General features: G+C 41.3%; 1 protein-coding gene, 1 long non-coding RNA gene and 1 other non-coding gene across 4 annotated transcripts in view; 2 read left to right on the forward strand and 1 right to left on the reverse strand.

Annotated features, from left to right (window-relative positions):
• LOC124295088 overlaps positions 1–21,533 on the forward strand; it is a 48,635-nt gene that overhangs the window by 5,464 nt on the left and 21,638 nt on the right. The window lies entirely within an intron of this gene.
• On the forward strand, positions 4,742–4,813 carry Trnat-cgu. Its single transcript has one exon. It is a non-coding gene; the product is annotated as a tRNA-Thr (tRNA).
• On the reverse strand, positions 15,058–21,202 carry LOC124295090. Of its 2 annotated transcripts, none has more exons than XR_006904988.1 (4): positions 21,019–21,202; positions 15,837–16,180; positions 15,309–15,488; positions 15,058–15,242 (listed from the first exon to the last, which is right to left on the reverse strand). It is a non-coding gene; the product is annotated as an uncharacterized LOC124295090 (long non-coding RNA). The 2 variants fall into 2 exon arrangements; XR_006904987.1 differs by having other exon boundaries at positions 15,822–16,180.

Here is a 21,533-nt window from a genome sequence, read left to right on the forward strand (position 1 = left end):
ACGTCACCGCGCATAAGATTTTCGCCGCGAAAGCTCGCGTAGTTTCTCGAGCGTTGAAAGGCGGCGGCAGAGTTGGCCGCGTCTGTCGGGTTCAAGGGTAAAAGCGAGGGAGATTCGTCCAGTAAACTCTGGACGCCTGTGCACGCGTCCGTGTAAGACGTGCGTACGTACGTAGGTACGTAGGTACACAGGTATACCTACGCATGTATAGAACGTAGAAACCTGGTAGCTGTCGCCACGGCGGGTCGGCGCTTGCAGAGGAGGTGGAACTCCGTCCTTGTTAAATTTTTACGTCGCGTCCCGTCGCGTCGTTCGAGAACCGCGCGCGGCCACAGCGAATTTCGCGCGCGCCAAGAATGTTATGTACGAGCGGAGGTTTGAGTAAAAAAAAAATTCTCTAGACCTTCGCGTCGGAGCGAGTTGAGGCTGAGGCGTCTGAGGCGTCTGGGGAGGAGAAGGAGGGAGAGCAGGACGCCATTTTTGAATTTTAAAACGCCGCTGATGCGCGCGGCACCGAAGCGCTGCAGGGTACCTAACCCGCCGTCTCGCTCGCCTCGGACAGCTATATAACGCGTTTTTTCTTTCTTTGTTGGTTTATAATTATCGACGACGATCTTTATGGCCATACGCAATATACATATTTATACCGTTTCTAATCGCGTTATGCGATCTACATTTTACGATCCTTCGTTATTATAACCTCTGCATCTCTCTTGTTTTATACGCACGTACATGCCTAACACACGTATAACGTGTACCTCCGCCGCGTGTTACACGAACGCATACACCTGCACGATATTCTTTAATCTCCGATTCGCTGACGATCACTACGCCAGCCTATACAGACATGTGAGGCAGCGGGTCATGTTGCCAGATATGTATGTACATACATGCGCGAAAGTAGGCAACGCCGGATCGTGACGAACATGGGCTATATACCTACCTACATTATACCTATCCATTCTACGCGTCGTCATACGATTCACAGAATTCGAGTCATTGCTGTACACCGTTGTAGGACGTGGGCATATCTGAGTTTTTCGAGACGATAAACCGTATTAGGTGACACGTTTTTACATGTGTAAACAGAGATGGGTACGTTTTTTTACCAACTGCCGAATTTATCACTCGTCTCGATCAGCCTGCGTGGCAGACACCTCAACACTCTAGTGTTGTGCAGCTGAATTACTTCATTTGCACTAAATATCAAATAATTAATTCGTGTTCGAACCCCAATTTATGATCCAGTGACGTAATGTTGGACGATAGTATCTTATAACGTTGAATAATTTTTCATTTATCATGTCACATTGAAATTGTTTACGAAGATTGTGTGACCCATATAATCGATTAGTGCCTATACAACGTTTGCGATCATGAAGATGAAAATTTCTGCACACGTTGGGTTGGCAATATACTGGGAACAGGATATTATGTATTATCATATTTTTATTTTACGTATGTAAAAGGACACGATGAAACGACGAACTGCGGAGAAACGTGGTTTCAAACACATGGGATTAGAAATATAAATTACTCCGAGTTCGAGAACGAGATGTGGCGAGTCGGCTTTTTAATATCAAAGACAGTCTTATAAACATGTTTTTATAGCGGGGAATACATAACACGTATACGTATACACACGTACGTAGACGGGGAAAACATTTATGAATGTTTATACTTGCCGGTATATGATATCTTACATCGATTAATAGACTGGCTTGAAGTCAACACGAGCCAAAATCGACGTATAACGATAAGCTATTGGCCGTAACGTGCGTATTTTATGAATACCGCGTAGGTACAAGATGTCAGCACGTGCGTATAATTGAAAAAAATATTACATACCCTGAGTTTTCGTCGCGTCAGACGATGATCGAGACCGCTGTACGTGAATATGTGAATAATGTGTAGTTCTGAACAATTTCTTCCCAGAAAAATTCCACACCATGGCACACATCTCGCATACGGTTTATTAATTGTCTACAGCGACGTTTATAACTTTTTCGTGTTTTTACAGAATGAATTTCTAACGACTGCATGGTTCGTTGTCTGCTAAAATTTAATGCGCACGCGCTTCAATCCTATAGCGGCTGTTTGCCAGGGTGACCAACCGTCAGAAATTTAAACGACAGTTCGGCGCGATGTACGTGATCTCAAAAATTTTGACAGTCGTCGGTAGCAGTTATGCTCAATTCACAACTTTCAAAATTTTTAAGGTTAGAGAAGGTTGATCACCATGTCCAACAGTTGCTCTCGGATTGTAGCGCGTGCGTGTCGAATTTTAGTAGACGCCGGATCATGCAGTCGTTAGAAATTCACTCGGTATACGTATATTGACTCATGCTGCAATTTATAAATAATTGCTCAATATTCACTATTCCCGGAAATACCTACGTAGGTTGTATCCCTGCGATATTTTGCTTTCTATCCTCGTGCAGAAAAACGCATCCATTCTGCACGTAGATATTTTTTATTGTCAACTTTCGGAGCGCAGCAACTTCATGCGCTAATGCAAAACTGCAAAAGAAGAAGAAGAAGAAGAAGAGAAAAAAAAGGTGAAAAGACTCGTTTGCACCAAAGGGTCGAGAAAGACCCATATTCCTTTGTCGAGCTACTTCCATTCTCTATTATATATATTCTATATTGCACATTCATTGGTTAGCATCTGCGCTTAATCGGACAATGGGCCCAGGAGCTCGTGACGGTTTTTTTGGGTCTCGTTTATTGCGTCTGAAAAGGCCCGTTATAGTCTGGAACCCCCTCGCCGCCCTCCTTTCCGCCGTTCCTCCGTTTCTCCCCCCCATCGGTGTAATCTTAAAGACGTCGCAACAGCTGTCCTTTTCAAGGGCTTGGGACTTTTGAACGTCGGAAGTGGGGAGGATATATTTTAAGGACATTTTGAGGGCGAGAGAAACCCCGACCGGGGATGAGGCATGCAAGATCCAGGGGGAAAAAAGCGTCACGCAAACGGGAAGTATGTACACCCAGAAGACATCTGCCTTGCGTCACGATTCACGCTTGGCTCTGCTGCCGTACAGAACTTTGTGTAGGTTCTGCAGCCTGCCAGAGATTTCGTATTATATTTTTAGAGACCCGGACACCGTCCATATCTATGCGCATATTATACGTATACTTGTACGATGCAGGGTCAATCTCTTTCCAAAACTCTGACACGACGTACCGTTATTTTTTACTTTCATTTTCTCTTTTACTTTTTTATCTACTTTACCCATCTATCCGCAGAATTACGTTGCAGAACACGTTAATACGTACCGTTCGACGAAAGACGTAGTAATCGGCGCGGCACGTTCTCGTAACGTCAGGGTTCTTTCGCACATCGCGTGATGATAGGCATGTATTCAGAGGATTTCGATTTAGCTAGAAAACCAAGACTACGTTACTAGATTTTTGGTATTGTATTGTGAAGTACTTCCAAATGTCGAAGAAAATTTTATATTTTAGCTAAAAATCAGGAGCACCAATTGCGGTTTTGCAGCTATACGCATTCATGGGCTGCAAGTAGGAAAAGCCGATTACAGATTGATAATGAGAAAAAAAGTTTTGCGGCCCGAAAATTTGGAAAAAAAAATTAAAAACTTAAGCTCGTCTCTTTTTGTTATTTTGCCGAAAGTTGAACGGATTTTGAATACCTTTATAAAACGAAGTTTTGCATGGGCTATATCGTCGCATTTACCGAATTGCAAATATGTAGCTCCAATTCACTGCAGTGATCGAGGTTTCTAAAATTACAACCGAAAAACGGTGAAATCTTGTATTTCCTCAGCTCTATTGATCTTATACGATGTTTTGGCTGAATCTTCGACTTCCCGAGGTGCCAATCAATCGAAAAAACAATATATACTGATTGATTCTGGGATAAAAAATTTGTCAATCAAAACCCCTTTCGACTTCCAAAAAAAAAATGTGTGAATAATATTGTTATGCCTGACCGTAAGAGACGCAATACATCTTTTACAGTCATTATAATATCCGGACGAATTAGAATAACATGATAAGGTGCCATGTAGCTGTCTCATTAACGGCAAAATCTCTCGATCTATATGTAAGGACAATATATACACCTTTCGTATTACGAAATCACAGCATAGAATAACATGTATATTCCTTACTATGCTGCATATGTACGTACATTTCTCATGTAATAGGATTTTCATAACTCATTGTTCAGCCTTTGGAGACTGATGGATTATTACACACCGTCGTGTGTAATGAGTGTGAGCGTACCTCTAACTCGAAATTCGATTTTGCCAACAAAGGTTTTTCTCATACCGTACCGAAGCCACATGCAATTGAACAAACTAAAACGTAATCCGCAACTTGAGAATCTGGTAAGCTTATACTGTGAACACATCAATTCACACAGCTGTGCCTACACGATTCGTAATTGTACAAATTTTAATGCTTTTCTTTTTTTTCATTAATTCGCTGCATTTTTGTCATCCCGTTATTCAATTTATACCCGAATTGAACAACCAGTCTTTACTTAATCTTGAATCAAATTGGTGAATGTGCAATGCAATTATATAGTAATATAAACCTCATTTTATTCGTTATCTACGACTGCCGTTACATTCAACTCGTAATTGCCGGTATACAACACGGCCATCAGCGTTGGTTAGTCCACTTGGTTGACAACTAAGATGCAGAGTGTAATTTAAATTGTAAAATTGAAAGTATCTGCGGTTGAAATCAGTCGGATACCAAAGAGTACTCATGGGCCTCTTTAGCTCAGTGGTAGAGCACTGGTCTCGTAAACCAGGGGTCGTGAGTTCAAACCTCACAGGAGGCAAGCAAATTTTTTTTTTTTCTTTTATCAAACGAAATACTAGTCATTGTTTCCTTTCATTCATTCTCTGAATTGAAAAATTTGATACTTGCTAAACCGATCTAGCATTATTGATGACATCCGAAAATCCGTTTCAGATTTGCGTTAATTTGCTCCCACAGCATGAATTCATTCATTCATAGTTCTGGAATAAGTTGAACCATAAAGACTTGAAATCTGTCAGAATAGTATTCACGTATTTTATCATCTCTCTTCCCCACTGTTTAAAATCACTTATTGAAAAACTGAATAATGTAAAATTACTTCGAACCGTAATACTTGCTATAAATGATCCTTCATTTGACGAAATTACATACCGACCGGAGAAAATGATGACAAACAAAAAAAAATAAAAAAAAATACCGCAATGGTAATTAAGAGGTGATTCGCTCCGAATTTTCAAGTCAGGCGCTTTTGTTAGCAATATTTCAAAGCGGGGATGATATACGTGGGGTAATTGAATAGTTCATATGATAGTTGTGATAAAATGTTTGAAATGTAGAAGTTTAAGCGGATACATTCCGCACACAGCGGATCCTTCGAGTTGCGTTAAATATAGCATCATCTAAGCAAACTTAGTTCATAGAGGAAATTATTTTGTAAAATAATTGTGCGACAGGCAAGTAGAATAACTGGTTCTTGGAGTAAGAACGACAATTTTCCATTCAATTAGGACACACAGATGGTGCCCATATTGAGATATAGAACGTTGTACGTACGTTATATGTTGTACCCTACCTTATGCCTACCTAACTACGGCATCGGTGAGAGGCGGTTTTACAACGTGCAAAAACTCGACTTTCAGAATGCAACTATAATGCACAGTGCGTAACGTAAAGCAATTTCGTTTGTATAATATTTTCCACCATTACGGAACCATGCAGACGTTTTGGGATGCTTCAAGATCAATGTAATTCGCATTTACAAACCGTTTGGATTTATCGTATATAATATACAACTAATCGGCGTGCGATCTGCAAAACGATAAAAAATCGTCACGTTCAATCGTAGCCCATTGTTATACGCATTTCTGTGGACGTACGATTTATATATATCGTTGATAATAATTAATATATTCAATTTCGTAAACAGCGGGCGTACGCATAGCAGAGGGGCGTAAGGGTATCTATAATATATTTATGTAGGTATGTACCTACAGTATACTTATATACGTTTGTTGCACGTGTGCAGAATGAAAGATTGAGAATACGTCGATAAATTCAGTGCGGGAATTGCTCATCGCGAATATGGAATGTATGTGTGCGTGTGTGCGTGCGTAGGTATTCGTACACGTACGTCTGTGTATACACAGGCCGTGAAGTTGGTCAATTAAGAGGATCCACGTAAAATGACAAGATTTGAAATTCATGTAGCGTTTCGGTGCCTCTGCAAATGCGTTGCACGTACCGGACCAGTCGGTATTCAAGAGTTACGCGAATACGGGGTATAGGTAGTACAGTTTCCGTAAAATGTCTGTCAAGTGGGTAGCCTTTTTCCTCCCTGAAACGCCCCCCCCCCCCCCTCCGCCACCCTTGTTTTCCATTCTCTTTATCTCACTCTTTTTCTCCATCCCTCCCAGCGAGTTTTCCGCACGCTTTCTGCAACCGGCCCGAAGAAGTCTCATGAATTTTAACTTTTTTCCCCATATTACACGTGCAAAGTGCTTTCCAAAGTCACACACACGCGCGCACGCGCTTGAGCATGCATAGAGAGAGTGAGAGACATACAGACTCGGTTCAACGCGTTATTCCAGATAACACGGACACGTATAATACATGTATAATACATCCTCGAACGTATCCCGCGATTTGCGATTCCTCGAACAATGCAAAAGCGAGGAGCGGAATAATAATATGGGAGTCGAACGAAACGCGGTATAACGAAGAGGACGAAAATTGGACTTGTCGCGTCGTTCGTTCTATTCTTGAAATGTGTTTCGCCAATTTTTGGATCACTCGGTTCGTCGTCGCATTTTGGAGGATTCGACGTGTAGGGTGGACGACTGGATTCCTGAATAGTTATACGTACAGCCTATAATCCTATAGAGCGGAGTGTTAGCATCGTGGCACTCGTAACGTGACGAGCATTTCAGCCAAACAATATGACGTTGAATTCACGGCACAAACCAGCGTCTAGTATTCGTGGCGTGTTCGGGACTTTGGCGGGAAGCAGGGGGGTATGGGGTATGGGGTAAGGGGTAAGAGGTATGGGGGACGACACCCTCGCTCGGAACTACGGGGAAACGTGCAGCGCATAAGATCTTTCCTCGGCCATAAGAATCGCCATTCGCCACCGTCGCGCGGGTATATCCGAGAGAAGAGGAAACCTCTTCTGAAATTGACGGTCACGTACCCGAAATATAACACCCTCTGCAAACAAGCGCAAAGAAGGTGGTGGACAATTGTTCTCATTTACGTATATGTCACACCGTGCAGTATCAGCTTGTGCGATTTAAGCTGCAATCGCGTATGTTATAAATTAACACGGCTCACGATTATGACGGGTAGAGAAAATAGAGGAGATAAAAATATTGTCGTTCAATTAGCGATCGATGAAACGATTATTGTAATCATAAATTACAAGTGATATAATCTCTGCCCTTTTACGGCGTAAAAGGCGCACCTTCGATCTCGTGTAGAACGGCTTGCTGAAAAACGTGTGAAATCGTAAACGATGCCTTATTTATCTTGGGCGCGGAATGAGAATAAAAAAAAAAAAAAATTAAAAAAAAAAATAGATGTATTGTCAATCTAACAACAATTGAATTAATTATGGCGACGAAAAGGTTTTGGAAAGTCTAAATAAATAAGATGATTTCCATTCTCTGCAGTGCTCTATATAGGTATGTAATTCAAAGGACGAAAATAATCAAGGAATTTATAGATTACTCGTGATAATCGATCGCGCGCATGATTGTCACAGTGGGACCTACTTGTAAAGCTGGTTAATTGAGTTATGACCTACTTGACTTTCGATCAAATGATTCTCAGCGATTACTGGTGATAATCTGATGTTATGTGCGCTTTAATTACGCATAGATGAATGAATTAATGAATGAATGCACGTGCGAAATTTTGCAAATGCAACGGTGTAAGAAGAAAAATGTTGTACATACGATGAAAACAAAACACTGAACGAATATAATGATGCACGCGATGCCATTTAAAACCAACTCATACTAATTATGTATATTGCAAATACGATGTATATTATTTGAAGGAAAATGAGAAGTTCAACGGAGTAAAAAAAAAGAAAGAAAAACAGAAGATACATTTCGTTCTTTTTTTAAATGTACAATACAGAGGATCGAGTTTGCGGCCATGATTTACGTCATTCCTGAAATAGATGTTATACCAACGCTTCGGCTCACGATTAGTATATCACCAGCAAAGTATCGTATATACAAGGGACTGTCCCTCGTGTATTTTCACTTATATTCCCGGTGTTATCGCGTTGCGCGCTCGCGATAAAGTCTTATCATCTCGATAACGAAATTATCAGCTTCCATGCGAACGGAGCATGATTTTTTCAAACCTCAACCGATAACGCGTGTACTCCAGCGGTCTCTTCATATGTGCGCATGCATACTTTTTCATACCGCTTATAAAATGTAAAAATTATCTTCATATATACGTATATATACGTATCCACGTGACCGCATGATATATAAATCGTAACTGCAAATGGTGACAATCTGTTTACTAGGTATATTATTATGTGGTTACACATATCTATATCAACACGTATTTCGCTGATATAGGGTGAACGTTATAGGCAAAGAAATTTACAGTATGTGTATACGTAAATACACGCTGGACGTCTTCGGAAAGCCCTTCAACGTTATACTTGAATCAAGTGTGGCAAAACGCTCGTTTTTTTTCTTATTATATGTGCCTGTGTAGCAAAATTTTTAACGAGGAGTCAACGGGTCGCGTATATCATATCTTGAACATTGACTTCGGTATAATCAATTCATTGAATTCAGTGCTGCGAAAAAATACTGAATATATCTGAAAGAAGATAAAACAGCGTTGAACAACACGTTCAAATTCCGAGGCCGGAAACAGCTGTGATTTTGTAAAACGGAAGGAAGATAGAAAATAAAAATAAAAATAAAAATAAACTAATCTTCCGTTAGGAAGTAATTACGGCAGGTAGGTCGGATGATAATCTCCGATCACGAATAATGATCTTGAGGTGGCAGCTGCAGCTCTTTGTTCGGAAACAAGTTTATACTGTGTGCAAGCACGTGTAAAAACAAAAAAATATATATATATATATAAAAAATTAACGATGCATCATTTTCGCGTGAAAATTACTGGTTTCTTCGTGAATCAAACACAAGTATCAAGGATGTGCGTATATTCGAATATACCGATACGACAATTACATTTCGGAAATGAAAGGCCCACAACTCAACAACCACGCAACTCCGTATATTATACGTGCAATTATAACGCGCACATTATACATGTATTTCTTTATCGCCAGATTTTCGAATTTACCCACTCCGCGGAGTTAATTGTAGCGGTTACATACGCAAACAATAAACATTATGATATGCAAAAAATAAAGATGAACTCCTCTGCGGTTCATGAGAATTAAAACTAGTTGTAGCCTAATGAGAATTGTGAAAACAAATCAGAGTATAAAAAAACGAAACAAAAAAAAAACACCTTGTATATATACTCTAACGTGATTATAAACGTTTATAAATTTTCGTCCACTGTATACAGGCATGTATACATGGGCACACATAATATGTACCTACCTACCAAAGTCAAACTTATGACGCGTTCGTATCACGTTTAATATGTCGTATCGCTTCCAGGCACGCGAGTAAGCGACCCCCAGCGAATGTATAATGCGAAGCTGTATACGGCCTATGTATACATGATACATAACCAATACCATATGCATACAATGATGAAAAAATGTGCTTTTGTTTTCAACATTTTATTCATGCAAATATACATACATAGATATGTGCATACGTACACCTACATACCAATATATATGTATATATATAAATATATGTATATATATAAATATATGTATATATGTATAAATGTATAAGGTGTACTGTATAACGTATAGCACAGTGAAGAATTCGAAACGATAGAGTCATCGGTATACACGATATGTCTCGTGGATACGGTGTGCCGCGTACGTGATCGCTTGCAGCCGGCGCAGCAGCACGTTGTACGTACGTACGTACAGTACGTAACCTACACCTAACGGACGAACCTCAACCTCACATACCAAGGTACACGTGCGTGCCCGTGTATGTCATCTACGCATACGCAGCAGGCACGGGGCGATGGATATTGTACGCAGTGCACCGGAGTCCGCAATTGCGCTGCGCCGCTAGCACGTAGGAATCCGCACGACGGAGCCGCAGGCCGAAGGGGATCGCCGGATCCTTGGCGAGGCACCGGATTGAATGAGAGCGCTGTTTTCTCGCCCCTGATTGGCCGATGCTTCGTTCGCCATGTGCGCTCCGGGACGCGACGCAACTCGACTCACAGCGACACCGAGAAATCGCGTGTGGGGGTCTCGGGATCGAGCGCTCGCTGCATGTGACGTCACCGCCGAACCACCTACGATATACGAGATCCACCCCCACCCCCCCACCCGCCATCACGTGTCCCCTGCCTGCGCCGAGGACGCAGCGGTATCGGTTGACCCGGGCCGAATACCTGGAACCGTTGCGAACGCGTGTACGTTAACAGGCAATTTCGACAATCGAGAATCGATTGAGGAATGGTAAAGGCCGCAGGGCGCGAGCGAGTACGCGAAAAAATTTAACCAGAAAAAGACGAATGACGGTGTGGGGAGGGGGAGGTATACATGTAATACGGTATCCTATGCATATTAGGTGTCTGTATGAATGCGACGTGCACCGCGAAGTGCGTTGCGAGTATTAAGTTCTTCGATACGCGGATACGATACGATACGATAGGATAGGGTTATGTACTCCGTCATCGGACAGTAGTAACCTACATTTTACGATAGACCGTTTATAACGCTTTCTTGAGTGGACTAGAGCCGCCCATCTGTTCAACACCTGACTGAAATTCACCTGCGCCGTAGTGCAGGTAGGACTGACTGACGCCGCGTCAGGTGCAGCCGGCTATAACGAGCCGCCATTGCCGTCGTAGGAAACAAAGAAAAGTGAAATTTCAAATTCCGCGCTAGTTCCCGACCGGGATACCCTCTGCGTTCCTTCATTCCAATACGTGCCGTATGACGTTAATTAATCCCGTCAATCCATATTCGGCGATAAGCCGTAAAAGTTCGTATTACATGTACATACAAGGTATTTACGTGTAATTATCCAGCTATACGATCTTTAATTTTATTGAAAACTCTTTACCCCGTTAGAGAATGGATGTGTGTATCTGCACACTTTCTACCTGCACTCGTTTGTTTTAAAATTTTTATTCCTTTCTTTACCAATCAACTTGGAAAGTTTCTACCGGATAAAATAAACTTGATAGTATTTCTTCGTACCTTTCGCGTCACAAGTTTCTTTCATACGTATTGTACGTACGTACATTCTTCCACCTATGTGAACAACAATGTTATGTACCTATTGCTATCCGTATAACAATGCGACGATTATTTGCAATTTAAAACACGATCCTGACTCGAACCTATATCGAGTCGATCGAGTCACGAGACGTCGTCGTCTACATAGAAATCCGAAAATATTTGAACAACCTCCGCAGTTGCATAAGTTATACGATATACGTAAATACATACGTAATACGTATTTATGAGCAAAGTCATTACACGTACTCGTATTTATGTGTGCGTCTCTTATACGCAAAATGCACAGTGCGGACTGAAAGTTTTGTAACATAACGTATACGTGTTTCACAAACCGAGCGCGTCGTCTTATCTACATTCAAGAATTATACGTAAGTATACATATATAATACTAGCAGCCCATCCCGGCTTCGCACGGGCATATAATAATATAATAAAAGAAAATACACAATGTTTACAATGAGTTTCTAAAAAAATAACATTTATATTATTACATAATATTATTATATGCCCGTGCTAAGCCGGGATGGGCTGCTAGTTTTTAATAAAAGGACGCTTATTGTGACGTAACTATAAAAGATAGAGACATGCTGTCGCGACATTTTTTATAGATAGTGATGTGTCCTGAAAAATTGTAATACATCATTTTGTTCTATCATTAATAGTTTTCGCAGCGCACGCGATTGAAGGAAGTTTTTTGTTTATTTTTTTACAACTTGGGTTAGATTATTCAAGTTTTAGTAAGCATCTCTATTTTTTTTGAAAATGAAACATAGCCTATGCCACTCGGGAATAGTGTAGCTTGCCAATGGTGAAAGAATTTTTTAAATCGGTCCAGTAGTTTCGGAGCCTATTCGTTTCAAACAAACAAACAAACAAACAAAAAATCAAATCTTTCCTCTTTATAATATTAGTATAGAAGTATAGATATAGACATACGTGTATGTATGGTACATATAACGTGCGGCGAGAGTCCGACTCCTTCGTTACAAGCCTCGAAGTCGTAATCAACGTTTTTCTACATGATTATAATGTTGCTCTTGTTACCCCCCCTCCCCCTTCCCTACCCACCCTCCCCCCATCCACCGATGTTTGCGAATAACTGATATCGCAATCTTCTGCGAAGCAATGATTCAACGTCAACAAACTTTTTTTTAAGAACCGAGTTAAAAACAAACACATAATTAGCTGCGGGTCGCGTGCTTTCCTGCAAAATCTGATGAGTACAAGGTAATATTTCATATATGTATACATGTGTGTAATTCATGCATATACGTGCTATTGCAATAAAAAAGCAACGAGTACGAAAATGCAATAGATGCTCTTTCAAATACCAACCTTGCATCTTTCGCGCTAAAACAGTTCTGTTTCTCTCTCTCTCTCTCATTTATTGTGTCAGCGTTGGAAAGTGGAAACTACGCTTATCTCTACACGGAGATATATGTATGTACCTGCAATAGCTGATACAGCAAACTTCGATTTCCCACGCGTGTCTACCTCTGCAGCATATCTTCGTATGTAGGTATTTTTTGCCGTCTCCGTATGTACGTGCTGACAAGTAGGGACTGTCACCAGACGGAGCTAAAACTCCCCGACACGTGACCACCAGTCTTGTCATTTACGTCACTGGATGGAGGACACCTGATATTACCAACTACGTATATCATACATGGCACGTACGCATTACGAGCGGTCGGCGTTGCGCTCCACAATGCACTCTAAACCCTGCAATCTACGGCTCTATACTCTGTACCTTGCTCCATACATTCGTAGGAAACCTTGTCGCTGACAAGTTGAAGTGTAACTGTAATACTACAACTGTCTACGTCACGACACGCTCGCCCGATACTTGTGCTGACTAACAGATGTATACCTACACATATTAGTTGTATATATATATATGTATGTACATGTATGGTTGTGTACAGGTATCCAGATTTACATGTACACCCAACTCGTGGCCCTAACGTAAGCATAAAACGTTCGAAATATCCAAAGAAGTAACGGAGAAAGAAGCTAGCGTTCAACGTCGATTGGTTTGTCGCGATGAAAACTGAAGGGACAAATTTCACCGACAACAATCCTCGATGAAAACACGAGAGACGCTTTTTCCTGCACATATAATAATACAACTGCACATTATAAATATTACGAGAAGAATTCTTTACCGAGACAGATTTTTTTCTTTTTTTTTTTTGTACTATGTATACTCTATTTCATTTTTTTCTTCTTCAACATATACATTTCTGCCCAAACTCCTGAAGGACAAGCGGATAAAGTCGCGGACAGAAGAACGAATGAATTAATCTTATACCCTCGAACGGAAACGAAAGACATAACCGTAACGATGTATACCGAAGAAAAAAGATAAGACAAAGAATGGGCTCTACGGAATTGGTTTCGTAGCTCTGCACGGGAGAAATACCGCAACGGTTTCTCGAACACTGAAGGAAATGCATAACATAACGCAACGTAATAAGGGGGGAAAAAAGCAAGAAAGTAAAGAAGAAAGAAATAAAAATATTCGAGAGGGAGAAATAGGGAAAGACGAGAAAAAAAGAGCGAAAAATAACCACATATCTTTGTGGTATTAAATGTTGCACCGATAAAATAAATTGATAAAATACGATGACGCGTTGTCGAGTCATTAAAAAAAACGACCAAAGGCAACAGCATTGCATGCATTGCTCGTCACACACGGACGATAATACAATGGATGCATATACACAGGCACACGTAAATGAAAGCTGGCCGGTATCGTGGGTGGAGCTAGTTAACCAAAGGGCAACCAGGATCAGGAACAGGGATTACATTCGTGCTGCACGCGACGCACGTCGACGTCGGTTTTCGCGGTGCACACGCAACGTTGCGTTGGAGCGTTTCGCTCCGTCCTACATATATAGTTGCGTGTATACATATTGTAGGTGAACAATGAACATGCATGTATCAACCGTGCATGCGCAACGGCCTGCTTTCGTGCCGCGTACATCGTGCGTGTAGGTATAGGTGGGTATACGGAGTGCGTGCACGCATGCATACCTCTCTGCGTCTCTCCCTGCTTCGTCACGCGATTCCACAATTATCCCACAGTGCAATATGCACTTGGACGTCGGTGTCGTGTCGCTGGCGCATGAAATTTGAAAACTTCTAGAGAAATAACAGATAAAAAGATAAAAATAAAAAAAAGAAGTAAATAACAACAGAAAATCAAAATAATAAAAACGTAAATCCTTCCTCCTGCAAAATCACCTGACAAGCACGTTTCCGCCGGTATTTTGCATATCAAGTCACGAACGCTTACACATATATTAAAAAAAAACTCTTATTGTATTCAAGTTACCATCAAGATTTCCGTGTACCTACTTGTTTACACGTTAATAATTTCCTTAATAATGTAGATGACGTATACGCAGTTTCTGCAACGCAATAGAAAATAAAAAACTAAAATAAATTAAAAAATAGCACAACATATTTACATCCGTATACTTACATTGCATCACTGTGTATAAGCGAGGCGGTAGAGGAAAATCGTCCATCTGCAATTTTAACGCGGCAAACGAAGTGGGACGAGGCGACGTCCATCGTCGAAGCAAAAAACAATTAACCATCGCATCGCTTCGGCCACCTGCCCGAACGGAGAGCACAGAACGCTACGCACTACGTATAACGTTGTAGGTATGTACAACCAGCAGCCATCCCAAAGCCCCGTACCGTCTGGACGATCACGTGACCATACTCCAGAGAGCCAGGCAGCCATCCAGCCATCCAGCCACCCAGCCAGCCAGGCAGCACAAACCGCAGCAACGGCGAGCACTCGAGCAGGGTCACTTGGCCAGTAAACCTGCCGACCGACGGACCGTCAGCTATGGCGAAATAAATAATATAAGAAAAACTTTCTGACCCGTACCTGATCCTTTGAAAGAAAGAGAAATAACAAAAATTTGCCGCAAGGTTTCCCTGGGAACGATGTATAGATATAGTCGGCGGCTGGATAATCTTACTGCGGGACTGTGAGGCTTATTTCTTGTCCATACGTGGAAGTGCAGCCTTGTCCTTGGTATCGAATTACCATACCCCACGGTGTACCCTGTCCACCGATCAGAAATCACATTATGCACGTACCGTAGTAACAATAAATTGTAGTTTATAACAGATATTGGCACGACATGTAGTGTGATATTCATTAAATTCACGTATGAATATAAATACCACGGTACACCGTACCACGGCCTTTTACAGAATGTTGAATGCAATAACATAATCATCCTACTACGTACTCGATAAACGGTAATACGTTGCATATACGCACAGCTTTCGGTCTCATATTACAGTATCGATTCTGAGCGTACATACATCGATGGGTATATACGTATCAACATGAGAAATTTATCAAAAAACCTATACATATACGTATACATACGTTAGCATCAGTTACCTCCGGCAATGTAGATGATCCTGTAGTACAATCACGAGCATCTATTTTGGTTGAGAGAAGGGAGGGAAGGAAAAGAAATTAAAAGATAAGAAGAAGAAGAAGGAGGAGAAGAAGACGTTGAAAAAAAAAGAGGGAAGCAAAATAAAATTTTAATGCGCAGTGCACTGTTGAACGCGTGGTATTGACCGAGGCAGAAACTGTAGAGCGGCGGCGTGATGTGTTTCGTACTGGTGTTGACGGTGTTCTCCCTATACCGCATTCTAACAGTCTGTCCTCTCTTGCCGCGTGACGTCACGAGCGTGTACGACAGCACGCGGGACGTCGCGACGACTGCAGACCGCGACCTGTTTACAAACAAGCACAAACTTAAGCGATGATTATGACATCACGTGTCATACAACATGCACGTATTTATTATACATGTATGTTACATTTTGCAGCATTCTTAAATCATTGATACCTGTTTCTCTAGCCAATTTTGTCCCTGACTTTTTCAATTCTTCTCCTTTGGGTCAAGATAAATTAGCGATTAGAAGGGGAGTGAGCAGCATGGAACTTGAAGGACCAAAAAACGGGGAAAAATCAACAACAACCCACAGAATTCTAATAGCGTAAGCGTACACATATTTGAACGTCTCCTCAACGGTTCAATAGGCGAGGCTTAGGATTAGCTCGGAATAAAAACGAATGAGAAAAAAGAAATAAAAAATACATTCGTTGGATATTTTTACGGAGGCAGACATGTATCGGACGTGCGCATTATAGGTGTAGGTATAGGTGTCGCGTCGAGGGAGAAACTAAAATAGAAAAGATTAATTTTATAATCTCAATCTGCCGTATCTCCTTATACTATACTTTGCGGTAGACATTGTATCGTGTCAAACAATTTACGTAACGCACGAGGACCGTTCGGATTTAAATCGAAAAATAATTTTCTTCCGTGCGACGCAATTTTTTTATTTTTTATTTTTTATATCGCTCCCGCCTCTCACAACCCCTCTGACGTCACGCCATTGACTCAGCCCAGAAAACCAAACAGAAACTATTTCCGACCAAAGTAAACGAACTAACGGAGGCGTACGTTCTTCGCTCTAGACTTTACCCAGTCTTGGGGAGATACAAAAGATCATTTATTCAACTCGCGGTAATATTCGAAAAAAGGCTGCCTGTACAGCGTCGGTACGGCATCAAGTACATACACGTAATATAACGGGGCATCGTATATCGGTTGTGCAGGTATACGGTGAATTTTCACTCGCATCAAGAAATGCTCGTACATGTATATATAGAAAGGAAATCGAGCAGCGCATTTTACCATCACTGCTCGAATGGATGGAAGCAATGCATAAACAAAAAAAAAAACATTTAATACAAAGTGAATTTAAATGGTACATTTCATTGTTTTTATTTCGTTAGGAGATCTTTTTTCCAATTCATTTCGCGAACGTGTCCCGATGCGTAACGATTTCGCAAAAACGAAATACGGATCAAGGACAATTTGATTCAAGGTCCTGTTTACTGCAGAGACAGCGATGCATTGCGTCCCCATTGACAAAAATCGCACCTACAGAATGACAAAACTATTCATTCGCGTCGAATGAACAATGGCGAGAATAATTGTCAGAGAATTACGCGGCCTGCAGTGCTGCTCCGACAGAAGAAAAGGTGCTCGAACTCAACAGAAATAACCTAACGCAACCTCGGGTCAATATCGCAACGGACCCTTAAAGACTACAGTCTACGTTTTCGAATACGGTAGTACAGCGGCACGAACGGCATCGCTTTTTTTCACGAAAGGTTAGTAGAGAAACCGGATTGATTTTCTCCGGCTAGCCGGCGCTGCTGTGACGTGACAAAATGGCTGAACATGCCTCGAGCTATTGTATACCGGTCCAAGTATTGATTAAATAAAACGTGTTTCTTTTTTTTTCAAAAACACTCTGAAAAAAAATTTACTCCCGGTCATGTGTAGGGAGAAAAATTAATGATGTACGCTGGAATGATTTACCCGCAAAGACTCGGGAATTAGATTATTTTAGGCAGTTTGTTCCAAGGGAATTGCCCCGGATCTAACAGAAATACATAGACTCGGTATGCGACTGGGGGGCGGGGGGCTACTTGGCAACAGCGCGAACATGGTTGCCAGACGTCGGGAGGTGACGTCACACAGCCACAACTCGAGGCACGTACTCGGGAGCAGCTAAGCGTGACTTACATTGGGAGAAACATTAAAATGTCACGATCTGCTTGAAATGGTATTTATTTCCACCGTGGAGTTAAAAGAAGAATCCATAACAATACGAAAATGATATGTTGTACGGTAAACTTGGTAGATGTGTTATTTGACAGGAATACTCGGAGTCGTACTCGTTGATATAAGATTTAAAAAAAATTTTTTTTTTATCTAAAAGCTGGGTTATCAAAGAAGATCATTATCTGAATAGCTGCACATTCGTACCGGTAGCTGCAGAGATAAGATATACGTTATACGTATAAAATTTGATCTAAATTATACGTACAGATACGTATATACTTGTACGTTTATCTGGCGGTACGTGTTACATCATTTGTAATTATTTTGCATTCAACGTCTTCTCCTCTCTCCTCTCTCCTCTCTCCCCTTCCCCCTTCCCCCTTCCCAACATTTCGGAGAAAAAACAAGCGACTAAAATTGAAAATAAAAAAAAAAGAATAAAAGTTAAACGGCAAACATTTGCAGAAACAGGTTTTCATTCACATCAGGACCAACCTGCGTGTGGAATCTTTTGATCACGTGGATACAAAATTATACGTATATATGTCAAAGATTTCAAGGTCATTCAATTCCAGACCTCGTTGTATGGCAAATAAAATAATATATATAACACCCGTACGATATGTATAATATATGTATATGTATACATACCATATACGTATGCGCGCATTCGTATCGCGTGTGTAAATGTATAAATGAAATTAAATATTATCTGTAATAGGCGTTCTGGTATATATACATGCATGTATGTGTGTATATGCACAGGTGTCACTAGTATGTCATCTATATATCAACATGAAAGTTCGTAAAATACATAACAGATATCTACTGACGTGGGTTTACTTTGGTCCTCGTACGATATCGTCGCCATTCGTTTTGGCAGTCACGCGCGAGATAAGGTCGGAAGAGATTCGTCAGAAAAAAACGCACGTGATTAGCGATGCGCGCTGCAAAAACAATGCTGTCGCTTATTCATAGTTTAGATTTGTTAATACGTGTGGCTGTGCGTTTCGTTTGCTTTCGAGTAAAAGTGAAAAAGAACGCAATATATATGTATACATACAGCGCAGGCCCGTGCGTGCATCGCAATCATATATATATATATATTACGTTATTCATGTTTGCATGAAAATTGCACAATATATGTGTATATATATATATATATATGCGGTGAAAACCTTACGACACTTGATAAGTACGGAACGAATCACGTTACAAGCTCGTGCGGACCACGGACAGTTCGAACGTCGAATGATGTCAGAGTGATGTCATCAAAGACGCTAAGATGGCGGATACGGTATACTGAAATGCGTGACGCTGTATTTTGTACTAGTTGCAATAAACCTAGGCTCGTGTATGCATGCTTGAAAATCTATTCAAAAATATTTGATCTACAAGCTTGTATTTAAATATCTGCTGCAGGTCGACGATTGTAAGATCCGTTTCACGCAACGCGTAAAATAAATCGTTATCGCATGACGATATACATGCGATTGAAATTGATGCAGTATTATATCTATGGTTGTTGTGTGCAAATGATATCGCGCGGACTTGAGTCTTTAACGGTGACGGCACGGGTCCGTTCAAATTACCATAATAGGCTATGCTAGTGGACTAGTAGTCGCATGTATTATAATTTGCAGGAAATTGGATTAACGCCCGAGACAAGGAGCCCCTCGTGACATTCGACGCCTCTCACGATGAAATCGTATAAAAAGTCTGAAAGCCGGTCAACGACATCAGACTAGTCGGGTAAATAAGTTGCATAACTGGCCCGAGTGTTCCGCTTGCATTCAATTCGATATTGTATTAACAAGAGCGGCGCAGCGAAAGTCAGGGGACCGTGTGCACTGTGTATACGTTACTATCGGACCCGTTATCACCGGCCTCTTATCGCGCTCCGAGAAAAAGCGATAAAATTATTATATATGCAGCTCGCTCGCTGTACTTTTGTAGCCACGGGCAGCACGTTACCGAGGAGTTCTCTCTTTTCTTCTGTTCTTCACTGCGTTTACAATCACGGAACAGGAAAAAGATGGCACGATCAAAATGTACATAGTTACAACTAAAATACGCGAATGCAATTTAAAAGTGAAAACTTACAAGCGACCCTGAGTTTACGTCATCAGTTTAGCTGTAATAACAGGTAGAACATCAACGGGGATTAGCGTTCACCGTTGTAAAATTTATGTCATTTCTGAAATCGTCTAACTGTTTTTTATGAGTCATTTAAATTGTGTACCATGGCTTATACATAAAGTATGTATTTGTAATATATACAGTCATTTCGGGTACGAGTTAATTGGTCGGCAATATCGGTGAGGTTATAACGGGGTGATTATTACGGTCTTGCCAGTAGGGTAACATTACCGAGGTGCCTGGGTCGAATTCGACTTTTACGCATAACTTATATCTCCAAATATTGAAACCCCATTCTACACACAATTTTGAACAAAAATACTTCAATGTATTTTCACTTTACACGGCAATAAAAAAAAACGGCACGAGTTCTACGAATTTATTACTGCGGTTTCGTAGAATTCCTGCCATTTCTTTATTTCCGTGTTAAGTGAAAATGCGTTGTAGTGTTTTTGTTCAGAATTGTATACAGAATCGTACTGTTAAGCCATTTTTCGCGTCGATATACACGGCTTGGATACTCGCAGATATATACGTTAACGTCGAATTCTACCAGGACACCGCCTTTTAATTCTATATCGTGGATTGAAGTTGAAACGGTAAAAACTGTGAACTGTAGGCGAAAATTAATCAGCCCGGTGGTAAATACGAAACGGAACGTCGGATACGATCACGTGATTTCACAAGAACCTATAATTGTAGAATGAATAGTTATCGTGCCTATAACAAACACAGATCGTCCTAACCAAAATGATCACTGTTTATTTGAAGAAACGAAAGTTCCATTACCCGTCCAACGCCGGGGCCCTGGAGTTATGCGGAGAACGTGAAACAAGGCCTGCTGTAGGATCGTTGAAAATAAAGGAAATGCAACTGCGAGTCCCCCGGTAGGCGTGTATTTAACGTGCATACATGTCGCGTTGCAAAAGCAAATCACTTGGTACGAACCGCGCGAGTAGGCATGGCAATGGTATGGAACTCTGAACTCCGGTTGCGGTATCATAATATTGTGGCGTTTTAAAGAGAGCGTGTATAAAACCCCAGCGGTATGACCCAAAAACGCAAACGCGTTATCGCCGCGCTGTTTTCTCGAGTGTAAAATGCGGTAGTGGTCCCTCCACTCCCCGCCACCCCCCCCTCCGACGCCTCGCCACCTCATCCATGGCGAATCGCGCGCTCGCCTCGATTCCCGGCTACGTGTCTCCCCCCCTTCGCTCCACCACGGCTCTCGTCTGACGTCTTCTCCGCGCGCATGCGCGCCAATTATGACGTCGTATTTTATGACGCCACAACGTCCGATTGGC

The sequence above is a fragment of the Neodiprion lecontei genome, chromosome 6 (genome assembly GCF_021901455.1).
Source record: "Neodiprion lecontei isolate iyNeoLeco1 chromosome 6, iyNeoLeco1.1, whole genome shotgun sequence".
In the NCBI taxonomy this organism is placed as follows: domain Eukaryota; kingdom Metazoa; phylum Arthropoda; class Insecta; order Hymenoptera; family Diprionidae; genus Neodiprion; species Neodiprion lecontei.